Below are 11,418 nucleotides of genomic sequence, written 5' to 3' on the forward strand. Positions count from 1 at the left end.
AGAGAGGGAAAAACAGTTTGTTTTTTTTTTTTCCTCAGGACATATCACATAATGGTAAGGGCTCACGATCTGGAGGAGACTACTTGAGTTCAAATCCCAGCTCCACCACTAACCGATTATGTAATTTGTTGAGCACTTACTATCTGCCAGGCACTGTGCTAAGTGCCTTGCCTGTATTAATATTATCTCATGAGTAAACAGACACAGAGAGGTTGAGTATCTTATCCTAGATCTCACAGAAGAGAAGGGATCTTAGCACAGGCATCGGATTTCAGAGCCCACATTCTTAACCACTACACTGAAGTACAGTTCTTTTACAACCATTGTTTTAAGTTGCTTACATCTCTGTTAGTGAGGGTTCTACAGAGAAATAAAACCAATAGGGTACAAATTCACATAGAAAGAGATGTATGTTAAGAAACTGGCTCATGTAATTAAACTGGCAAGTTTCAAATCTGCAAGGTGGACCATCAGGCTGGAGACCCAAGAAAAGCTGATATTGCAGTTCACATCCAAAGGCCGTGGCAGAATTCCCTCTTGCTTGGGGGAGGTCAATTTTTTGTTCTATTTAGGCCTTCAGCTGATTAGATAAGGCCCACCGAAATTTGGGAGGGCAACCTACTTGACTCAAAGTCCACCAATTTAAATGTCAATATTGGTCTAGCGTGGTGGCTTACGCCTGTAATCCCAGCACTTCAGGGGGCCAAGGCAGGCAGATCACCTGAGATCAGGAGTTTGAGACCAACCAGGCCAACAGTGAAATCCTGTCATCTTTACTAAAAATACAAAAATTAGCTGGGTGTGGTGGCACACACCTGTAGTCTCAGCTACTTGGGAAGCTGAGGCAGGAGAATCACTCAAACCCAGGAGGCAGAGGTTGCAGTGAGCCAAGACCACACCACTGCACTCTAGCCTGGTTGACAGAGTGAGATTCTGTCTCTCTAAATAAATAAATAAATGTTTATCTTATCCAAAAACAGCCTCACAGAAACACCCAGAATAATGTCTGACCATGTATCTGGGCACTGTGGCCCAGTGAAGTTGGCACATAAAATTGGCTACCACACAGCATTCATCCATCAGAACAGCTAAAAAGGCTCAGAGAAGGTGGTACTGGGGAGACAGGGACATGTTTGGACATGGAGTAGCCCAGCAGGACCAACCTGAGAGGGGCACCATGGTGACGGCCAGGGACACACTAAACACACCAGCACCCAGTGAAAGCAACAACAATAGGAGTGGGAGTAGAATAGCAGACTCATTTGGCCCACACATGCTCTCAGGCCCTTCTTACTAAACCTTCTATCTGTAGGGATAGTGTGAAAGGATTTGGCAGGGTCCTGTATGAAAAACCTCACAAAGTTTGGACCATCTTTTACAACTACAAGCTGAAGGCCCATCTGGTCAGGGACTCTTCAGTTTAGGATGTGACACTCTTGGATCAAGGGGATCTGAATATCTTCTGTAAAGCACTACTTGGTTTCCACCAAGCTGTGGAAGGAGTGCTTTTGGACACTAAAAAAAATACCTTCTCACTTCCTCATTTGGGACTGTCAACCCGAGAGGGCAAGGCGAGTTATACAGAAAACACCTCATTTGGAGTTATTTACTCTAACTGCTCAGCATTGTGAGAACAAGCTCATTCTTGTACCTTTTCTTTGTGGATTTGGGGATCACAACAACAAGGGACTTCCCCATCGCTGGAGTGGCCACAATCTGAACAAGTTCCACCCACTGCCTGAGAGTCCTGCCCTGAATTTTAGACTTCGATCATAAAAAACAATGGATAATATAATTTAACAGTGAATAAATTAGGTATCAATGAAGTTAGCTTCAAAGCAAAATGCATCCATGTCGGTTGAAATATTGTGCTAAGTTGTCAGTGTACTAGCTTCCTTTCCAACCAAATGCGTGCAGGAAAAGCTGGGTCTGGAAGAGTACAGGATCCAAAGGAGAGGGTAGAGTTAGGCACAGAGACCATGAAACCTGACATGAGTTCAAACCTTGGCTTTGCCACCAACTGCATGACATTAGGCAAGTCACCTAGCCTCCTTGCGCCCATCTGAAAAATGCACCACAAGGATAAGGCCAGCATATGGGCCCTGCCAGGCAGCTGAGGATATGCAGTGGCTTCCCCACCAGGCATATGTCAAGGTCATAGGGGAAAGCAGAGGAATCCCAGGTACCAAGCAGAATCAGGAAGAAAGAGTCAGGTAAGGAGACACCACAGGGATAATCAGGGGAGGGCCACATCTCAGGAACTTCAGATGGTGCCTAAGAACTAGTTCATGGTGACAGAGCAGTCATGGAGCCATTTCCAGACCTGCTGGCCTTTCCATACATAATTATACTGAGCAATTATTATAAATAATTGGAATGGCGCTGGGGAGGTAACAGGACCAAAAGAAGTTTCCTCTTCATAGCAATTTCATATGTAGCAGGGTTGCAATTTACTTACACTACCTTCATAAATCCAGAGAAAATGAAGTTTCACTATTTTCTCATTAATTAATCTCTCTAAATTCCCCATTCCCCTTGCAAGCAGAAAGAGGGAACTAGAGATTTTAGGTCAATTCTAAAATTACAAGTCATCCCAAAATCTGAACAGAGTCCTTAGGTAATGTGATGTCTTTGGGATAAATGTTCAGCCTTTCAGATATCCGACCGACCTTCCTTCCTTCCTTCCTTCCTTCCTTCCTTCCTTTCTTCCTCCTTCTTCTCTTCCCCAAGATGATGTTCAAGGAAAGGAAAGGGTCCTTGATTCCACATGACATCCCTTGCAGCAAAATGTTTAGACTGGGCTGCTTCTGGAGAGTGACCCTTATGGAGCAGCCAACGTCTAGAGGAGTATTAGTGTCTCCTGAAGAAGCTAGGCTGAGCTGGACTGGGCCCGCTGGCCCCTTGCAGCTGCACAATGGCCTGGTGATTCTCCCCAGCTACTCACTCAAGCTCTGACACATCCTTCAACCAGCTGCTGGGGGTCACCTTCCTCATGTCTTGCTGGGTTCTAAAGCAGGCTTGCTTGGATCTTGTCCAGGCCCTTTCACTATCCCTCCTGGGGCTAGGAGAGGTACATGGGCACATTTGGGTCTCCTCCACACCTCATCACATGAATTGTTACTAGAGTTGCCTGGGAGAATAGGGTAATCCAGTTCCCTTCTAGAGTCTCACACCTAAACTGAAACAAATCTCCTCCACCCCATTCTTGACTGTCTTATCCCACATACCCATCTCCCCACTGCCTCCCCAACCACTATCTTTTTCTTTCCACAATCCCCCAAGCCGGAAGGGATAAACTTTCACTTACTTCTGTAGGGGAAGAAAGATTTCTTTTCTCATTCTTCACCAGGTTCATGGCTGAGGCACCTATAAGAAAAGCCTCATTAAAAAAAAAAAAAAAAAAAAAAAAAAATACATGTTTATTTAATATAAGTTTTATGCGACACAAGGGCCTTAAGAAATGAAGACCCAGAGAAACGGAAACTTGTATATATTTACGCCTGGGTTTGTTAAAGATGGACAGTCATGGGGAAGTATGATTGGACAAAGGAGGTATGACCTAATGGGAATAAACTTGGAGGAACTTACTAAGGCAGGTTAGTTTGTTCAGATTCTTCTGTGTCCCTGTGTCTTCAGAGATAAGCATGTTCCTTTCTTCTGGGTATAGGGAGGGTACCCCCTGAATGAGGATGTTATGACCTGCTTTATGGAAGAAGGATCTGAGAAAGTCAGAGAGTGCCCTTCCTGGGTTTTATGAGCTGCTGCAGGGGAGAGGGGGAAGAGTAAGGTGAGGGAGACATTCCACTTCTGCCGTTTTCTCAAATGTCAGGCTGCCATATTTTGATGTTCCTGGGCCCCATCACTTCCCTTTCCTCTCTTACTGAGACTTGACTGTTGCCACTTTCTCTTCCTCCTTCCAAGTTCTTAGCTCATGGCTAAGTCTTACTAATAAGTAGAATTCAGGGGAGAAAAAGATGACAGGAGCTAAATTTGGGTCTTTCCCATAAATATGAAACTCATTATCCTGAGAAAAAAGATCTCTCCCAAATTCTCAGAAAGCCTCCTTAAAAACAGGCAAAGGATTATTTCAGGGTGTCCTTGTAAAAGTCAGCACAGATGGCATTCGAATTTGTACATCACTGGGATGCATAAGTATATCTATAGCAACAAGGTGTGCAAAACTTGTAATTCCCTAGACTTTGACCACAGGAGAATAGGATGTGACTGTTATGCTAATGATCTCATTAATATCATGAATACAATTAACAAATGAAGTCAATTATCACTGGCAAGCATTCATTACAAAGAGATAAGTTGCTGTGCTCCAGCCACACAAGTAACTATTTTGCTGCGCTTGTCCGGAAGCTCTCTTTTCATCTTTGCTCATTTGTTACCACTAAATGTATAAATGCCTGGGAATGTGGACTCAGCTCATTACTTATATATATTACCTTGATTATAATTTGACCTCATGTACACATCAGTTTGAAGAACCCTACAAAATACCACTTCTATTTATAACATAGCTTCATCTGCCAAGCCTGCAGGAGAAAGCCTAATTGGAAAGAATAAAAGGTTACCTTTGCGTGTAAACTGCACATTCATTTAGTCATCAATTTTATTTCTTTCTAATTATCAGTAGCTGTGCATCTCCCAGTAGCTTGGATATAGTTGGTTTTCCTCCCAATAATTCCTGAGAAATAAAAACCCTAATGATCAGATCAGTCGTTGGGAAGTGTGGTCTCAATGTGCAGTTTATTGGGGCTGTCAAAAATTAATTTCAGGATTCAAACTTAAACTGCCATAAGACTGTGGTTCTGAGGCCAAATGCCTATTTTTATGTGACTCTTTCACTATCTGTATCATAAGAACTGCATGTTCTTTGTAGTTTAAAACAAAATAATGTTCTTACCAGAAGTCCCGCAATTAAATCTTCTTGCAGGCAGCTTTTCTTGCTGCCCATCCATAAGAAGTGAAACGGTTCTCAGACGTGGATTTTTAAACTGTTTGAAGAAATGGATGAAGCTGACCTCCACTGAGAGCCATCTCAGTTCCCAGCCTGCAGCATGCACAGCTGCCTCCCTGGCTCTCTCCTTCTGCCCACCTCAGCTTGCCTCCCCATCCCTGAGTCTCCCTCGTATTAATTAGTCATTTTATGCTGCCCTAACAAAGTACCACAGACTAGTGGCTTAAACCAGGGGTCCCCCAACCCCTAGGGCCACACACGGGTACCAGTCGCCGCGTAGCCTGTTAGGAACTGGGCCACACAGCAGGAGGTGAGCTGCAGGCAAGTAGGCTAAGCTTCATCTGTATTTGCAGCCACTCCCCACTGCTTGAATTACCAGCTGAGTTCTGCCACCTGTCAGACCAGTAGCAGCATTAGATTCTCATAGGAGTGCAAACCCTATGGTAAATTGTGCATGCAAGGGATCTAGGGTGTGCATTCCTTGTGAGAATCTAATGCCTGATGATCTGTCACTGTCTCTCATCACCCCCAGATGGGACCATCTAGTTGCAAGAAAACAAGCTCAGGGCTTCCGCTGATTCTACATTATGGTGAGCTGTATAAGTATTTCATTATGTATTACAATGTAATAATAATAGAAATAAAGTACCCAGTAAATATAATGTGCATGAATCATCCCAAAACCATCTCACCCCCTCCCCGAGTCCGTGGAAATGCTGTCTTCCACAAAACTGGTTCCTGGTGTCAAAAAAGTTGGGGACTGCTGGCCTAAACAACAGACATTTATTTTCTCACAGTTCTGGAGGCTAAAAGCCCAAGATCAGCCTGCCAGCCTGACTGGGTTCTGGTGAGGTCTCTGTTTCTGGCTTGCAGATGTCTGTCTTCCCGCAGTGCCCTTACATGGTGAGAGAGAGCTCTGGTATCTCTTCCTTTTCTTCTAAGAGCACGCGTTCTCCTGGGGCAGGCTCCAGCCTTATGACCCCATTTAACCTTCATTACCTCCTTCAAGGCCCTATCTCCAGTATAGCCCACATGAAGGGTTAGGGCTCCAACATATGAATTTAGGGATGGGACACAATTTAGTTTATAGCACGCCTAGCCCTGGCACACTGATGCTCTTATTCACCATGACACACCATCTTTTCATAAAAAAAAAGTTTTGAGGAAGCTGTGCTGGGAGAGTGGCTGGTGAGTAGCAGGGCTCCCCCAGTTCACAGGCTATGTCCTTTTTGCAGTGTGCCTCCTAATATCGCTTTATGAGGTGGACCCTTTGCAGAGGCCAAGGCAGAAATTTCTCAGGGAGGTTATAGGGGTTGAAAGAGTAGGGAAAGGGTTGTTTTGCCAGAAATGTCTGTGATTTTCTGAGCGAAGGGTGGCTCTGATTAGGAAAGGTGGGGTAAACTGAAAACATGGACAAAACATGGACTCCTAAGGGGCTGGCCTTAAGAGGGGACTGTCACCTGCATCATGGGATCTGAAGAACACTGAAAATGTTCAAAATATCTCACTCCTTGGCCTGATGCTGACACTAAAATTTCACCACTAGAGAGACAGTCCATCAGATTAAGGAAAAGAGGATTCATGTAGTTGTCAGCTAATAGAAAATGGAAGGAGGAGAACAAAACATTGCTTGTCATTTTTTTCCTAGACTGTAAAAGCCGAAGGGAAAGAAGAAGCATTTTGCTCACTTTTGAACTCCCACCACACTTAGTACGGTTCCCTGAGTAAAAGCGGGTCCTCAGTATATCTTGAGAGGCCCCAGAGGATTTCGGCTCCTTTTGCATTCACATGCCAAGTGCTGAGTAAAACCTATTAACTTTACTGTTATTTATGTCACCAAATACATTTGTCCATTTCATTTTCATTGCTTGAACCAAACTGGGCGCGGATGCCATACAAGGCCAAGCATTAAAACAGCCCCAGAACAGTCACATTTACACACTCAGTTCTTTCCAGTCTTCTCCCCCCACTTTGTGAATATTTTAAATAATGGAATACAAGCTATTTTCTATTTAGTGTTGCTATAACTAGAAATTATTCTGGGCTACAGTAAAAGCACAACTGATGTGTGATTCACTTTGCAAATAAATTTACTGTTTAGCCTTTTAGCCATGGATTCATTTACTGTATTTTCAGATTGTTTTTATATGAAACAGCTAAATGCTCCGCTTTCTTCACTTTGTAGTATTGGAGGTGTTTCCATTTTGAAACTACATCTCTTAACTAGACAAGTCGATTAGAGAAATGAGCAAGTTAACAGGGTCAAAAGTAGGTCTTGCCCTGAAGGCACAGATGAAGTGTTCAGCTGATGGAGAGGTAAGGAAGAAAGAGAAAGTTACAGGCCATAGCCAGGGGAAGGCAGAGTCTGGTTATTTGTACCTCATACACGCCTAACCTGTGGACTCTTCTCTAAATACTGATGTAATTGTTTCTTGAACTAGCAAGGGCTCATCTGGCTGCAAGAACAGGATAGAATCCCCTCAAATTAGCTCAGAAAAGGGGCTCTGTTGAAGGACGCATCTCTTGTGGAATCCATGGAAGTGCAGGGGGAAAATTAAAACGGGAAAAACAGGACTCGGAAGACAAATTAGGGCTTCTCTGGGATCCTCTGCACCAGAAGCTCCCAGACATTCACATCAGCTACACAATTCAGGTGTCTGGGCTCTTAACTCCCCCTGTCTCTGTGAATTGGTCCCTTGCTACTCAAAGTGTGACCCCGGGACCAGCAGCCTTGGCATCACCCAGAAACTAATTAGAAATTCACAGTCTCAGATTCCACCCCTGCGCTATTGAATCAAGATCTTTATTTTATCAAAGCTCCCAGTAATAGGCTAGCCGCTTGGCAGCAGACTTGTCACCGCTGTGGCAAGAGGCTACTCCTGATCGAATTCTGGGGAGATAAATGAACCAAGGTCATAGGCATAAAGAATACTTAGGCATTGCAGACAAACTGCCCTACTGTATATGTTAAGTGTGTTTTGAGCTAAATTAAACCTGTGTCCATTCTGAGTGTTCAATTTCCCAAAGAGTCTACACTCCGTACCCATTGGTACCATCTTGATGCACATCTCTTGAAATTAAGCATCCTTGTTTCTCGGGTGACTAGAAATGTCAATTGTCATTAGCAGAGTGAATGTTTGGTCCTTTATAAACACTGTTGTCACACCAAAAAAAATGAATGTAGTGCATATATACAAGAAAAGCAAAAAGCAACCTCTTTATAATTCTTACCAGTTCAGTGATAAAGTAATGAGCTCTCATGACCTCCTTTCTTCTCTAAAATCTGAATCCCTCCAAAGCAGCATCTTCACTGATGCTTTAATCCCGGGCGGTGGTTTCCATACCTGGAGGTATAGAACACAGCTGTATGTCATTTTCTCCCCAGGATTTAAATTTAACTTGAGAAGGCAAGCCTGTGGGTAGCTAATTAATAGATTTTTTTTTTTTTTTTTTTTTTTTTACAATTGCAGGTACCTGGCACTATTCTGATTAAATTTCCAAGCCGTTTAAAAATGAGTCCAAAAGATTGGCAAGCATTGTTTCCGGCCTTGAGGAGCACAGAACTGGCTGGGGAAGCCCCAAAGCAAACTTCTGAGTTGAGAGACATGCCAAAAAAGAGAGGAAGGTGGTGAGCACAGGGTCAGAAACAAGATCGGCACAGTTTCTCTCTCTTTCCCTCTCTCACCTCATATAACAAGCACCAATCTTTCTGTGCTCTAGTTTTCAGCACACAGAAATTTCTGGTTCTTATCTACCAGCATCCAGAAATACAGAAACCCCTCCAGTATCTCAGATGCGGGATTTCCACTGCAGCCCATTTAGTGTGTGTTCTGCATTTCACACATATTAAATGGACCCTGTTTCTCAGGGCTACCCGGCCTGAACCCTGCCCTGGGCTCCTGAGGCGCCTGCCCTAACCACACCCTCCTTGTTAAAAGAGACATTGGCCACTCCCCTTTGTTAAGGATATTCAGATGCTACCACTTGGTAGAGAAATTAGGACCTAAAAGAGGCTCTATCTTTGATGTCATTTTACAAATACATAAATACAAGGAAATAGAGGGAAGGAAAACTTCAAAGAAAAATGTATTAAAACAGTGCCTAGAACAGCATCCTTAGGCAGATGCCTTTTCAAACCAGGTAGTTCTGGTGGACGTTTCCAATATGTGCCAAGAGGTGGGTACTTGATCCAATTGAGCCAATCATAAAGTCTCATGCTTTGGTCACTGTGATTGGCCCAGGAATAAACATGTGACCCCCCCAATCCAGCCAATCAGGATTCTCCTCTGGTCTTTTCAAACTTGAGCTTAGGAGAGAGGACCTTTCCTCTCTAGTCTTGGAACTGTAAACGTAGGAGGCTGGAGCAGCTACGGCTCCAGCCACCTGGGAAGCCAATGTGAGCAGATAAGCTGATGCTCAGAGAAGCCAAGACCAGCAGGAACAGAATTCCTCATAATGTTCAAGTCCCTGGTTCCAGTTGTCCCTAATGTTGACACCGCCCCTCCCTTCCAGTTCCATTAACCAGTAAATCCTCTTTTCCGCTTTCTCTAGTTCAGTTTCTTTCACTTGCCACCAGGAGAGCGCTAGCAGTATTTCCAGTCACTCTCTTGCTGGATAGCTGCCTCAGCAAACCCCTCTTTTTAAAATAGAAATGCCTCCTCAGGGCGTCTACCACAACTTCTGCTGTCTCAGAGCTGACCTTCGCCGCCACCGCCGCCGCCCCCACCACCGTCCCCGCCGCCATCGCCACCGCTGCCACCATCACCGTCACCTCCACCGCTGCCTCCTTGGGGCCCTCCTCCTTCACCGCCCCCTTCGCCACCTCTACACGTTCAAGGCCTTCTGTCCTGGAGAAGCAGCTATAGTCGCTCTCCCTTGTGCGCCCGGGGCACAGCCATGGCGGACGGCGGCGGCGGCGGCGGGGGAACGGGCGCGGTGGGCGGTGGCGGAGCGGGCCAGGCCTCTGCCGGGGCAGCGACTGGCGCTACTGGGCCAGCAGGGGCGGTGGCCGCATCAACCCGGCCTCGCTGCCTCCCGGTGACCCGCAGCTCATCACTCTCATCGTGGAGCAACTCAAGAGCCGGAGCCTTTTTGACAGCTTCCACCGGGACTACCTGGCCGACGTGGACACCAAGCCAGCTTACCAAAACCTGAGGCAGAAAGTGGATAATTTTGTGTCAACACATCTGGACAAGCAGCAATGGAATCCTACGATGAACAAAAACGAATTGCGAAATGGTCTGAGGCAGAGTGTGGTTCAGTCAGGGATGTTGGAAGCTGGAGTAGACAGGATTATTTCTCAGGTGGTGGATCCAAAACTTAACCACATCTTCAGGCCACCAATAGAATGAGCAATTCATGAGTTCCTGGCAGCCCAGAAAAAAGCAGCTGTGCCAGCACCCCCGCCAGAGCTCGAAGGCCAGGACCCTCCAGTTCCATCTCAGGAGACTTCCTAAGAATATGCCTGACACCTTTTGAAAGCTAATTTCTGGTGAAGAAGTGGATTCGTTTATGTAAGAGTGCAACTTCAGACCCAAGAAAGGCCAAGGTCGTCACTGATCTCAAGATTCAACCTTGACCATGGGCAGTGACCAGATTAAAAGGGGAGCAAGTTCGGCAGTGGGAAAGTTGACGGTGTCGCCCCCTGCATTGTGCTGCCATTTGGCCAGCCTGCCCAAGGGCATGACACCAAGTAGACACTACACAGAGAAACACTACAGCAATCCAGGGTTGTCCTGAAACAGACTTTTATACTTGAACACGGAGACTGCGGGTGGACTTGAGGGTTTGTGCTGTGGAATAAACAGAAGCTACAGTGAGAACATAGCCAGTCCCAAAGACAATTTCAAAGAACAATGACAGAAAGTTTAGCTGGGAGTAGTCTTTGACAGTGTTTATTTGATACTGTCTCTCAGAGTTTGCAAACCAGATTGTACAAGTAATTAGCATCAGATAGCTTTAAAGTTGTGACCTTCTTGTACATGAATCATCTAGCCAGTTTCCTTTCCTTTGTAATAGGTAATGAGACATGAAATCCTAGAATGTGTGAGAAGTTCAGACATTAGACACAAGGAAACTCGTTTGCAGGCTCTCTGTCCAGGGCTGCTTCCTGTCCTGGAGGGGCCAGTGAGTCTTAGGTATGTTTATTTTATCCTCACATTTGTGTTTTTTTAGAAAAGTGAATGATCAATAAATGGCTTATCTTTCATAATAAAATCATTTGAGTTGATACTCTTAAAAAAAAAAAAAAAGAAAAGAAATGCCTCCTCAGAAGCCAGAGGAGTTGCTAGAGTAAACAGATCCACACCATGATGCAGTCAGAAGATCTGGACGGCTACAAAGAGCAGGAAAGGGGAAATAGGAACAACTGGCAAACATTTTATGTCAGGATCAAATTGCCATTTTTACACAAATCTTTGTTATTAATGGAATATATTATTCCTGGATTCTTC

At 44.8% G+C, this 11,418-nt stretch overlaps 1 pseudogene across 1 annotated transcript; it reads left to right on the forward strand.

Annotated features, from left to right (window-relative positions):
- The first annotated feature begins 9,636 nt into the window (after window positions 1–9,636).
- LOC105500478 lies at window positions 9,637–11,182 on the forward strand (annotated as a pseudogene). Its single transcript, XR_001000037.1, has one exon. The product of XR_001000037.1 is annotated as a biorientation of chromosomes in cell division protein 1 pseudogene (transcript).
- The last annotated feature ends 236 nt before the right edge of the window (window positions 11,183–11,418 follow it).

The sequence above is a fragment of the Colobus angolensis genome, unplaced genomic scaffold (assembly GCF_000951035.1).
Source record: "Colobus angolensis palliatus isolate OR3802 unplaced genomic scaffold, Cang.pa_1.0 Scaffold67, whole genome shotgun sequence".
In the NCBI taxonomy this organism is placed as follows: domain Eukaryota; kingdom Metazoa; phylum Chordata; class Mammalia; order Primates; family Cercopithecidae; genus Colobus; species Colobus angolensis.